We start from the raw sequence: 14969 nt of genomic DNA on the forward strand, positions 1-14969 counted from the left end.
TCTAATTTTCTCAGGTTGGCTAATAAGCAACATGCCTGATCTGTTTCTTTTCCAAACATGCATAATTACACCGTGGTGTAAAGTGGCGCTTAATTATCAATTAGCAACTTACATTAAGGAAGGGAAGGAAAAGGAGGCAAATTGAACTCCCAAAGCAAACCGGCTGTGAACTACAGATTTTGAATCAGCAAAAATCAACAGAAGCGGACCCACTTAAACACTTTCGCTGATCAGCGATTGTAAAACCTTTAGAGGGGAAAGGAACATATAGATCTAGGGTGATACATGTGAGAAAAATAGAGGTAAAAAAACAAAAAAAAAACAAGGAAAACACCAAATCGTACATAAGAAAAGAAAAGAAAAGAAAAAAAAACACTCAAATTGAGGGTAAAACCCTAAACGATGTATTTATAAAGTGTTATTCAACCATTGATTAAATTGGTTAGTATGTGCATTTATGCACATTAATTCCCAACATTTTAGGCTTTAAAACAATGCAGTTATAAAGTAAATGTAAAGTGAGGCTGAGTCCACTGAATTATGGGAAACATTATTCCACATTATACAGTGTTCTCTGCTGTGCTCAGTATGTAATATTATACAACACACCTGTAGAGAAAGTATTCAATACACGATGGACTTTTTCCATTTCTTTAAGTGAAATTCAATGTTGAATGTTTCCTATGTGTATTTGTGTTTGCCGTGCCTACGTGTTATTCCTTTGCCTGCTGTGATTCGGCAAGGGTACAACACACACACACACACACACACACACACACACACACACACACACACACACACACACACACACACACACACACACACACACACACACACACACACACACACACACACACACACACACACACACACACACATTGCTATATGTGGTGATCGAATGCGAGTTCATGGTGAGCTCCTCCTGCTTATGCATTCATTTTAATTCAAACCAAATCCAGAGGGTATTTGGGAGGTTTGCTAGGCATGTCATTAGGATTCACACAGCCTGTTTGTGCAGCAGATAGTGTGAAACTGTCAGCAGAATCATTTCAATGTTAATTCTCCCCAACAGTCCAGATCACTAGAAGCAAACTTCCCGTCAGAGAAGAATAGCGGGAGCTGCATTTTTGCTGCTGCATCAGAATCATGGAGAGCAGCCAGACACACACTTGATTTATAATCACCCTGAGTGTGTGTGTGTGTGTGTGTCTAATCGGCTGCCTTTTCTATAGTCTACTTGTTTTTCTCCCTCTGTTAGCTAGAAAAACACACAAATCTGACCCATCTGTTCTTACTCTCCCCTATAGGTTATGCGGAGACATTTCTTTATCTTTTTGCTGGTGTTTTCATCTGCACATTTGATCCCTGGATGTTTAGTGCATATTGGAGTTATCCATCAAAATGTGTTCCCCTCATCTGTCTCTTAGAAGCAGAGCTCCTTTAACTCTTCGAACACTTTTTATCAAAGCCATTGGGGTATGATTTTAAGAGGACGAAAATACTGATATGTACCAAAAATGCATTCTGAGGGAATCCATAATCCACTCACTTTGTAGTTTTTCTCCGCAGTCTGTTTATGCGAGTTCCTTACAAGAACTTATAAATATACCAATTTTTCCATTTCAAATACTTTTTAATAATATGTTTGCCCTAGTCTACTACTTGGTTAGTAATATGCATTATTTATGGTGCTTACTAAGCCTAACATGCACTTTTACAGTCAGCTGTTTAGACTCTCATTCTGACGGCACCCATTCACTGCAAAGGATCCAATTGGCGCGCAAGTGAATTCATGCTAAATTTCTCCAAATCTGTTTTGATTAAGAAACAAACTCATCTACATCCAGGATGGCCTGAGAGGTAGTATTTTCAGCAAATGTTTATATTTGGATGAAACTATTCTATTAAGATTATTTTCATTTTGGTAAACTTTTACTTCAATATTATGTTTCACAAAAGCATTTTCCTCCTTAGAATAAAGCACTATATGTTGACCAATTCCTGAACAAATCATTTAGTCGATTCTCTTCTGTAAATCAGTTTACAAACTGATGCACAAATCACACTGAATGATTCATTTGTGACTTCGACTCTTCTGATTGCTGCAGGTAATGACTCACTGATTCAATGATCCGGTCATTACGCCTTGTTTTTGCCTCAAGCAGAACTTTCTACTGGAATAATATTTTATCATGATAACTGTACAATTGAAGCAACCTATGTACATGATAACATACTAAAAAAAGTATAAAACAGCTGTGTACAATCTGACGTGAACCAATATAGTCCAAACTTAAACTAATAAAATTTTAAGGCAAGCTTTAAGATTTCATTATGATTTGCTGTTTAGCCCTCTGAGTCCATAAGTGGATTTGTGCGTTGCAGGTATATGGGTATATATATATACAGTATGTGTGTGCTTTTGTGTGTGAATGATTGATTCCCTCCTAGAGTACCACAGTCTGATATAACCCACTTACTCTGAACAGACAGACATGATTTACTGACCATAAAGAGACATTCTGAGTCATATTCTGAATATACCCACACACACAAATGAGAGAGGGACAGAGAAGGGGGTTAAGTAACAAAAAAAAAAAAACCTTGCAGTTGCAGCTTCTGTCCTGTGAGGGGCAGCAGAGATACAGAAGCTCAGACAATCACCTCTCTGTATTAATAGTCGCCCAGTCAAAACCACAGCACTGACACATACATGACGTTTTAAAACAAAACAAGACACAAGAAAGGAAATAACAATGGAAAATCCCTCAAGGAGGATTGAGAAAAGGTCATAGAAACTTCTTCGACTTTAGACGGAATGCCCCACGGCCCATTTGCCTTAAATCCAGATGAAAAATTCTCACTATGAAGCTCTTATCGCTCTCACGTTAATAAATATCTAACTGGAATGAAAGTTAATGGAATAACATAAAGAGATAATGTTGAATTCTCCTGCCCCGTGACCCCTCGGCATTTCATCAAAGAACTCAGGCGAAAGTCCTTCTTTCATCCCGAGCTTTAATAAAATGGAACGCCTGGGAAAAAGCTCAGCAGACGTGTGTGTAACTGATTAATAGCCAGTTTGGTGTTAGCCTGGGGAAACGGAACAGGTTCATATCAAAGGAACCTTTTTTATTGCTGGATGGGGTAAAAACAGAGGTATATTTGAACATATTATTTCAACAGGATTTTAGCATAAAGCGAAGAACATTTCAGAGGGTGTTAGAAGCTGAATGCTGATTATACAAATGTATTTTCCAATCCTTATTTAGAATGACTGACATCCTGTCATTCTGTCAGTTAAGCGAACAATAAAATTAGACCCTTCACGAGTAAACTACAGTCTGCGTCCTTCAAGGCCAGTCTAATTGAAGCTCAGCTTTAAGATCCTGTCTATGATGCTGATCTCTCTAAATAAAGGTTTAATGGTCTACACAACTGATTAATGGTCTATCAGCTGCAGCCACAGACAGTGGAGGCATTTATATAAATATTTCCTTTACCTTAATTCCCTTAATTAATTATATTGGGAGATGTGTTGGTTGAGCCTAGCCGTGGTCATATATTAGAAAGGATTGGTTGGTTTTTGACAGTTGTGTTGCCCAGGCGTTTATGGGCCAGTTCTCTCTCAGCTGCAGGTGACTCATCTTGCACATTATTAATGACTGACCCAGAGGGACAAACCACTGTCCGCAATATGAGAGGGAGAGGATCGCACCATTTGCTTCTAGTCAAGGGGAGTAAATGCGATCAGTCGAACCTACTGGGACAGTAGAGGAAATCAAGTCTGGGATGGAAGTTATTCATGGCACTGCAGTTGAAAGTGGTAAACAGTCTACCCCAAAACAAAGCAAATGGTACAGCTTAATATATGCACCTATTTTAATTCTGACATTCAACCAAACCAACAAATAAGAAACACTTAAATCTAAAATGTACATGCTGGGCAACCCAGACACAACATTTTATTTGTCAGATGTTTCTCCTTAAATTCCTTAAAAAGTAATAAAAACAGGCACAAGTGAGACTACTGTTGATATATATATATATATATATATATATAAACTATAATAATAATCATATATTTTATTTTTTATTATTGTTGTTATTATTAAAATTGTCATCTTTGATTTTTCCCCAGGATCTCAAATTCTATTATTTCCTTTTTAAACCAACAGAGACACCATAAAAAAAATAAAATAAAATAATAATAATAAAAAAAAACACAATCTAATTCATATGTATTTGAATAATAGAAAGAGAACACAGAAGAGAATGAATGAATTATACACTTATATTATCTAAAGCAAGGTGAACAGGAGCCGTTATTGAAGACACCATAATTAAAAGCACTTTCTTCTCTTAGGGAACACTGTTGCTCTCCACCCACCAGCTGAGCTAAATCAGGGTTTCCTCTGCTCTGAATCCAATAAAACATCCTCACGGGGAGCGATGCGGCAGCCATGTTCAGGTGGGCTCTCCACAGGGATGTGGGACAGAGTTTAGCAGCTTGTAAGAGGCACGAGGGAGCTGGGGTGGTTGACAGCGCAGTGGGAAAGTTATGCAGAAAAGCGGTGCTAAATAGTGACTGGCCTGCTGAGCCGTTTTCCCATCATCCACCGCTGCATCCTACCCTGAGCATGTTTCAGGGGAAGACGGAACAAGACACAGAGACAGAAGCGGAATTAGAGGGAATGATGGATGGGCAGGAGAGTTTCTCAGCTGGAGTATTAATTGTGAGGCTGGCAGATGGAATCAAGGTGTGGCAAACATTCTAAATATGCTCAGACTTAAAGGGATAGTCCACCCAAAAATAAAATATTCTCTCATCATTTACTCACCCTCATGTCATTCCAAAACTGTATGACTTCCAAAGGAAAGTAAGTCATACAGATTTGGAACAACGTGAGTGACATGGGATGTAAATGGCAGAATTTCATTTTTGGATGGACATTATTTAAAATGAAGATTAGTGATGTTGATACATACAAAAATCATGAACATTAAAGTAGCATCAATCATTTTTCTTTTTAAAGTGGATTTCAAGGTCATACAATGATTAAAGTTTTCTAATGTTTCACATAGATGACGAATAAACAGACAACGTTAGCCCTTGGTGTTTGATTAAAATGTCAGACTTTTATGAATCGGTAACATCACCACTTCCCTTGAGGTGTGTGATTTGGCTCTAAATTCTTTTGTGTGTGTGTGTGGGTGGGTTATATTACATAACAGGGTGTGATGGAGAGGAATATTAGCTTAATTTTTTCTCACCATTTTTCCATCTTGCTGGTTTTGAGGCATTAGCAGCTTATGTCACTCTCACGTCATGTGAGGCCACAAGCAGTTGATATAAATAAAGCATCTGAGAATATTGCCTCCCAGGGGAGTCCAATGCCTTGAACACAGCGGGAGCGACACGCTCTTCATCTATCATATCTTATTTTTAGGTGTCAGTTATACTGTTCCGTTCAAAAATCTGCAGTAACTATATTCCCATTTTAATTTTAGTGCACAAACCACAGCAAATCCCTTGGTGATCTTAGATGTTTTCATACAAAAACAATTTTCAACATTTGAAAAGACAATGAAATGTACAATATTAACATACTGACAGCATTTAAATGTAAAGCCTTCTCATGCACAACTTCAGGAACATATACTTTACCATCACATGAATAAATTACAGTTTAAAATGACAGATTTAATTTTTGTAACATTTAAATAATAAATATTACTGTTTTTATTGTTTTTAATCAAATAAATGCAGTCTAACAGAAATGAAAACGTCATGTCTCGTCGCAAAATCTAAATTAAATGATTTCTGACTCATACACGCTCTTTGATTGCAAAGCCAATGTCAAATATAATTCTTTTGTTTTCCCAAAGAAAATCTTCTAAGCAGGGGGCACATTTCTTGTGAGCTGGGCCAGGCTTCTGAAAAATGTTGTTTTCCCGACAGCCCAAGCAATAAAGCTTCCTGAACTCTTCCCCAGGATCACATCAAAAACATAGTGAACCACAGCCAAGCCCCAGCTCATGAGGGATCATCCCATTCTTCTAACCCTGCTCCCGTGTGCAATGGCCGTGTTCTCATCATTTTAAAGCTATGTGTATATGTGTATTTCATCGGGCAGCTGTGTATCTGTGTAAAAGAAGATGATAAAGTAATTTGTCGAGTTTTTAAAGGTATAGTTCACAGTAAATTACCACAACACAGCAATACAACAATAGCAGAATATTATATACAGTTTTATGTATATTTATAAGAACAATTGCTCGTTTTTTGAAGAATTAATGTAATAATTAGTAGAATAATGAAATAATACTTTTTTTTCCCACAAAATACAATTTTTCTTTATTAACAGCCTCTAAATTAAATTAAATTAAATTAAATTAAATTAAATTAAATTAAATTAAATTAAATTAAATTAAATTAAATTAAATTAAATTAAATTAAATTAAATTAAATTAAATTAAATTAAATTAAATTTTAAAAATTATAATCATGTTTCATTATTATTTAACAATTTCAGTTATCTCAACCTCATGTTGTTCCACAAATATAAAATAAAATAAAATTAAATAGCATTTTAGATTGAATTAAATAATTTGTTTATTCAAGTCATTAATACTAAAAATTCTGTCATTATTTACATCTCATGTTGCTCTGAACCTGAATGACTTTCTTTCTTCTGTGGAACTCAAATGTGTATTCTGATGAATGTTTCGCCCATTCTTTTTTAATATAATGTATGTAAAGGAAACCTGGGGCTGCCAGGGCTCCAAAATAACCAAAGATCACTCATGCACTATATATCAAGTCTTCCTAAACCATACTTTGTGGCTTTGTGTCAGAAACAGACTGAAATTTTCATTATTTACTAAAAACTTCTTGAGGCTGTTAAATGTGTGCTGCTGTGGAACTTGCATCAGCCCAACATGCTGTAGCTGCTTCACTTAAGCAAAAGATTGTGTTGACAGAGGTTTACGGGGGAATTTATCCACATGCAGTTATACTATTAATACAATTAGGAACATAAAAGAATCACTTGATCAGTGGTTAAAAAAAGAATAATAATAAAACTGATATATGTTGGGCATGTGGTAAAAAGATGAAATAGTGAACAAAAGAAAAAGAGAGAGTGAATAGAGAGAAAGCTAGATTTCCTCTGAGCATGAAAGTTGTTCATGCAACGTGGGCATTTTTTTGTAGCAGAGTGCATACATTGCACTTGTTTATATTAGTTGATTTATCCATCTATGAGGTCCAGTGATGCACTGCTGCTCTTGCATTTTAATGCAGCTGATGGTGAACTCAGCAGCACTACAGTGTTTCCTGGCTCAAGTGCCTGTCGCAGACTCTTAATGAACTTTAGGTTGTTTCTGTCTCAGGAGAATAATAATAAACAGCTTTAGGTCACCTTTCTTCTCTATTGCCAATGCACACTAAAAAAACTGTACTGTTATATCAGTGAGATTCATTTGATCTTTTAGTGATTACTTTTCATCCGACAGGGTTTAGCCTCATGAATAAGAAATTTTAGTTCTAAATGTTTCATGCTTCATTGTTTTATTGCAGATCAATCTGATGTAATAGGAACATTTAACTGTCTCACCTCGTACAGTTGTAAGCAGTAAAATCTGTCATGTTCTTTAAGATGCTCTGTAATGTAATGACATCAGATGCACAGTTCCATGTTTTATGTTCCATAAGCTTTTAAAAATCAATAAAGTGTTGTTGTTTTTTAGTGTTGTTCTTTTTTAAGGAAATGAATAAATTCAATACATAATGATTTTTCAGAATTTACATTATTATTTAAAAATGTTGTCATTATTAACTCAACCTCATGTTTAATAATAATAATAATAATAATACATCATATTAATACAATTGTTCTATTTTTAATGACATAAATACATTTAATAAATAATGATTTTTTGCAATTTGTATTATTATTTTAAAAAAGGTCATTGCTAATAACCTCACATTGCTAAATAATAATTACAATAATAATAATTAATTGTATTGTAATATTTACAAGAACAATTCTGTCATTATTAACTCAACCTCCTGTTGTTAAAACATTAAAAAGAAAATAAAGAAAATAAAACAACAAAAATAAAAGAAAATAATTTGTTGTTTCAAGTCACAAAAACTGGTCTGAATTCATTCACAGGATTGTACTGATCTGAAATCGGTCTTGAAGTTAGAAAACGTCAGTCCACATTTATTATAACTGCATAGAAAACAGCAACAATATCTCATTCATCTTTAGTCTAACTAATTTTACAAAAGCAATGGGGCTAGTCTGAATCAGAATATCAGTGATTTACAAAGCACAAATGACTCTCTGCAAGCAGACTTTGGCTTCTGTTAGATATGTTGTTCTCACAAACACTAGTATTCAGATACACATGGGCCAGAAGTAATGCTTCCCAGTTCTTTTGTAATCTCCTTGGGGCCAAGTTATTTTCTAATGCAAATGCACTATTATGGACTGTATCAGTCTGGACAGTCTGCCCTGTATTAAAGCTGACTACTGCAAATCAGGCCAGAGAGATAAAAAAGAGTTTTGACATCCGCACAGAAAATCAATCAGAAACTCTGACACAAAGACACCGATCATACCGATATCCATTTCCACCACCTGTCACGCCAGTCAGCTCCTCTATAGAATTGCACAAAACAAAGCAAATAAAAATTGAATGATGGAGAATGATGGTGCCAGTGAGTAAACATTATATTATTCTCACTTCTGGAGTTTTGCCTGTCCAGTTGTTCAGCGCTTTCTGAAACTCAACCCTTATGAACCCGCTGCATTTGGCCAGTGTAATCCCATAAGAGACGCATACTATATAAGACAGATAGCCAAAAGACATCCTGACAGTTTTTACTGTATGATCTCACAAAATGTGGTAAATCAAAATATGATGCCTAGTGTTTCTCTCTATACACACTGAAAAAATAGGTTGACTCAGAAATTGCTATAAATTTCACAAATAATTACAAAAAAGCAACACTTTGAATTAAATGTGAAGTTTGAAGTAGAAAGACCGAAATAGCGAAATTCTTGTAAAACGTACAAGTCCAGGGGTCTCATTTATAAACTCTCCGTAGATTACATGCTAAAAGTGTACTTGGGCACAAAAGCTAGATTTCGCATAATCACAAAAGTTTTCGGATTTTATAAAACCATGCGTACGCCAGAACCTGCGCAAAAATCTCCCCATAATCACCATATATGAAGCTTACAACACCTAGTTTTACTATGCATAACCTCATCTGCAAATCATTTCCATGCAAATTTCCATGCACGTGACACAATGTGTAACACAGAGACATTAAAGAAATATGAGATACGGACTATATTGCCATTTGTGCCAGTATCCATGTTATGTAGTTTTCTACCCTAACTGGCAACCTGTGATGCCGAAATACAAGTGGAAAAATTGGCAGTGGCGGGTTTCATAAAAAAAAAAAAACACAAAGACCGACACTCCGGCCCAGAACGCACATTTTCAAAGGAGAATAACTGACTGTAGCATTATTTTTCAGATAAACAAGTATGCTAACTTTGCATGTTTCTTAAATATCTGCAAACATATTATGCTATTTTTATGTTTTAATAGAGTCAAAACCTTACATACAGCACCTTTAACTTTTCACTTCTTAAACAATTTATAATGATATTGTAAGGTCCACGCACACGGCCCAAGGAAGGTATCCGGTGCTGGATGGTTTCCTGCGGGTCTTTCAGCGCGTAGAGTTATTCAATTTAGGTTAAACTCAAATCTGACTCCATTTTCTAGTAAAAGTACTGGTCATAACCACTGGTTATTGTCTCAGCTTTAATTAAGATGTACATAGTTATATAACTGTCGGGGGTTAGACAGAACGTGCTAGCAGAACCGCTGATTATTGTTTTGAGCTTTAACTAAGTTGTACATGGGTAGCTGAGGGGGACTAAACGGAAATACTATTTAAAATATGGTAAGTATGGGTAACCTATTAAATAGTATTAGTCATAACCTCTGACTACTGTTGAGACTGGCGAGTTTGTGTTCGTGGGGCACACGTGAAGAACGGCCGTCGTGGGGCACCCTGAGCGACATAGATTCCTAATGAACGAGTGGAAATAAATGTGAAAGTCAAACAGGATTGTCAAATATACACTTAAATTTAATATATATCAAACATCTCTTCTAACCCTTTTCATTTTTGGAGTCAGATGAATAAAAGAGGTAAACATATAAGAAAAATGTATTTAATCTGATATCATTGCATTGTATAAAAGGAAAGACAGCAACGCGCAAGAATCCTTCTGCCGGATCATTGGCTACCGTCATTGGACCAGTGGGCGGACCTTACAATATAAATTAAGTTGAATGTGTCTATCCCCAAATAAATAAAAATATATAGATAAATACAAACAAAATCTATGGAAGTCTGTTTCTTTTTATCTCACAAAAAGTTTTTTCTTATAATTCAGATAAAATGGAAGATATAAAAACAGAATTGCACAATATAAGTTGATTTTGCAAAAAAATCGTGATTACCTTACAATAATAAAAAAATAAAACCTTAAGAGATGAAATCTTAGAATTGAGATAACTAAAGCTTTGTAAAAGAGAGAGATATAGAATATAGCGAGATATATAAACTTGAAATTGACATGTAAATAAGGTCAAAATATTGACTTTTTGTTTTCTCAGAATTGTGAGAAAAAAGGTCTCAATTACCTTTCTAACTCTGTTTTGGAAACTGGCTTATTCAAAAATCACTATTAACTAGTGACAAGATAAATTTTGCTATAACCTCAAAACTCTGTGATGATGATGAACTCTGTAATGATGATGTTCAGATGAAGAGTCACATTCAGTAAGAGCAGTCATTCAAGTAAATGTCTGAGACTTACACAGTTGCAGCTCATGCACAAGCTTAGATATACAGAATCTTTACTAACCGTATTTTCCGGACTATAAGTCACACTTTTTTTCATAGTTTGGCTGGTCCTGCGACTTATAGTCAGGTGCGACTTATTGTGACGGTGGGTGAAAGGACAGTCTGGAAGCAAATGCGAGTTAACAAGTTTAATGAGATGATATGAATCTGAGTACACAAACAAACAGGGACGATGAGACAACGATAATCCGTGGTGATGGTGAAGAGGTGAGGAATCCAGTTGAGGGCGGAGAGAAGGTGAGTAATCCGGATGACGTCGCGTGTAGGCAGCACAGGAACTGCGGTGAACAGAGCCGAAGGTAAGTGTCCGTGGCTGAGTGAACGTGCGGAGAGTGGATGAGGTTCTAGGGAAAATACAGACATCCAAACGCAAAACAACACTGAGAGCCAAACGAACAGCGGAACCACGTCGAACATTAGACAACGATCTCACAAACACAAGACGTGAGACAAGCCATTATATAGTGGATGAGTAATGAGTGGCAGCTGTTGCTGATACAATTAACGGAGACGCCCACAACTAATCAGTGCAGACGCAGAACACACAGAATTCACCACAAAGTGTAAACACCCCGAGATCACGGTTTACCAACCGTGACACTTATTTATCAAAATGAATTTGAAATGAACCGAGAGACATGAACCAAGTGAAAACATTACCGTCTACAGCCAAGAGAGGGCGCTCTATGCTGCTCATTGCTCCTGTAGTCTACCACTGAACAGCTGAACAGTATAGAGCGCCCTCTCGCGGCTGTAGACGGTAATGTTTTCTCTTGGTTCTTGGTTCTAAATAAATGCGACTTATAGTCCAGTTGACTTATATATGTTTTTTTCCTCGTCATGACGTATTTTTGGACTGATGCGACTTATACTTAGGTGTGACATAAGCCCTATTCGGACAGGATTAGTTTAACATAGGGACGTGGGGTAAAGCAATTTTTATCAGAGCTTCTCGGTGATTTTAGTCCCGTCCGAATGCTCCATGTCAGTAATCATTACGGACAATGTCAGTAAAGATTACGGCGACTTTTACCTTCTGTAAAAAGGTCCGGAGAAATAACCTCAGGTAATACTAGTCCCGTGTGAATAGACCATCTGAAAAAATACACGGTAGTATTTCATCATTGCCTGTAATTTTGCGCGTTTTTTTAAATATGGAAGCGCTTGAAGAAGCATTCACTTGCTTTCTAGGCGGTGGAACAAATCAATGGCGAACCTCAAGTTTATCCTGCATACGACGACACAGACCATTAAAGAAAAGGTCACAAGCAGTTCTCAGAAGCACGGAACTTCTGTTTGTATTAAGTTAATTTCCAATTACCAACAGAATCCAGTCATCAGAATGTAATGAATTGCATTAATAAATCATTTAACTGGACCCAAATCTTTGTTTATATATCTTTATTAATATTATATAATATATATATATCTATTATTATTATTATTATATAATGTATAAGGTACGTGTGTGTGTTATATATATATATATATATAGTCAAACTTAAAAAAAATCAGACACCACCATCAGGGGCGTCGCTAGGCACGTGCAAGTTTAAATTTTAACAATTTACTGTAATTTTTGGTGTATTCATTTACATTGATTGAATGTGTATGCATTGCAGCGTAGTATTAACATTAGAAAAATTTTGCTGAGAACACAAAACTGACGGAGAAATCAATGTCGCACGCGACTGTGTGTTGCCAGGTCCGCGGCCTTCTGGCGGAGTTAATAATTGGGCTACTTTAAAACGACTTTTTGTGACTTTATTTTTTCAGTCGATTAAAGATGGAAGGATTTCGCTCATTATTTGTTGGTATTTGGGCTGTGGGTGGCCATTAAGTGGATAAAAGTGTAAAATTTCTCAGTTTAAACATTTGCTACGTTATCTATGTTCTATTGTGAATTAAATATTGGCTCATGTGATTTGAAAGTCTTTTAGTTTTCATTTTATTAAAATTTAAAAAACGTCCCAACTTTTCCGGAATTTGGGTTGTAGTTTTTAATGACCATTGGGCTGGTTTGGTTACGCGGATCTGGCAACCAAAGCAGCGCACACAAGTGTAGGTGCGTGTTTGAAACGAGGGAGGTGACTGCGCTGCGTAATCGTGTTACCCCTCCCACTTCTGACTGTTTTACTGAGACTTTCTAATCCAGTCCGAATAGGACATCAATATTACAGACGTCCTGTGGTAAAGTTATATTACTCCATCTACCCCCGTAAAACTAATCCCGTCCGAATAGGGCTTTATAGTCCGAAAAATACGGTACATATTTAATATACTGTAATATTATATTTTGCATTAATCCAATAAGACACGCAGCTTTCCTTTTACAACTATGATTTTAAGACAAAGCAAAATCCATCAGCAATTAACTGAATAAACATGCTAGTCAGTAAGCTATACTATATTATATTTTGATGAATACAAGTACACATTGACAATAAAGGCATTCCGTTCTATAGCTAGTGTCTGCTTTCTTGACTTCTAACTGGCCAAATGCCTTATCACCTAATGCCTTATGCCTATCACTCAAGCTGATGAGGTTTATAATATGACCTGATCAACACAAAAAGTTCAAAGGTTGCCTAATTAGCACCCAGAGTTGTTCTCCTTTGTTTTTATGATATGACATGTAGCCTACAGCTAAATAGAGCAGATCCGTTTTTTTTGCCACAGCTGTGCTTTGAGCTTGAACTTTCTGAAAGCTAATTCAAGTCGAGCGTTGTGGCAGGCAGTCATGGAGGATGAGGGGTTAAACTAAAGCAAACACCATGGCAAATGTTGACTGAGGGCCATGCAGAATCTCGCCTGTGAACGTCAGGCTAATCAGCACTACACAAGCTGGCTTCCTCCAACAGTCAATTTGTTTTGACAATGTGCAGAGAGAACACACACTTCAGCTAACACTTTGATGTTTCAGACATATGGCCTCATCCATTGATCACTTGCCCTGTTGGCTCCTTTGGATCAACTGGCATCATTTTATTTCCTGATTAAAGGTACTGAGACCACGTTGTGGTCTAACCAAGATTTCTGTTTAACTGGTGAGCTGCTCCACATGACATCTCAGTACAAACATTGTAAGTACTGTGTGTGACTACAATGATAATTGGCTTAAAATTAATTAGTCATGTTCTTCAAACAATCATCTCACAGTATTCATTAAATGCACTGCTAACAGTGACATATGTCTGTGCTGCTGTTTTCCTGCCAAATATGGTCACTTCTTGGAGAATGATAATTCTAAATAGTTTTTTAAAGACATCACAAAAGACTGGAGAGATGAAAGTAATATGAAGACACAAGTGAAATTAAATGGCATTTAAAATATTTTGTCTCCTAAATAATTTAACATTTTGTTAGAGTGAGAGAGGGAGAAAAAATTATGAAAACACACCTTGAATACTTTTAAACAAATGGCCAATTAATAATTTATCACTTAGTTGTGATATTGTGATAAAAAGAAAAAATAACTAATTTGATTTTCATCCTGTAATTTTATATTTTATTCAATATGTTAACTAAAAGTTTAGGGTGAGCAAGAATTAATTCAAGATTTTTATTCAGCCAGGACACATTTAATTGATCAAAATAAAAATAAAAAAATCCTATTTAACATAAATGCTTTTATTGTACATTCGTTTAGCAGACACTTTTATCCAAAGTGACTTACAAATGAGGAGTACTTTTTCAGGATTCTCTGAATCCTTGAAAGTTAAAAAGTATAATAATAATAATAAAAAATAAAAAATAAAAAAAGCAGAACAGCCATTTTCCACGAAAATTTTTTCTGCTGAAAATTCAGCTTTGCATCACAGGAATAAATTCCATTTTAAAATATATTTAAATAGTAAACAGTTAATTTAATTTGTTATAATATTTCACATTATTACTCTTGATTACTTTTGATTAAATAAATGCAGCCTTGATGAGCATAAAATACTTCTTCCTTCAAAACACACACACACACACACACACACACACACACACACACACACAC

This window comes from Carassius carassius, chromosome 13 (genome assembly GCF_963082965.1).
Source record: "Carassius carassius chromosome 13, fCarCar2.1, whole genome shotgun sequence".
NCBI lineage: Eukaryota > Metazoa > Chordata > Actinopteri > Cypriniformes > Cyprinidae > Carassius > Carassius carassius.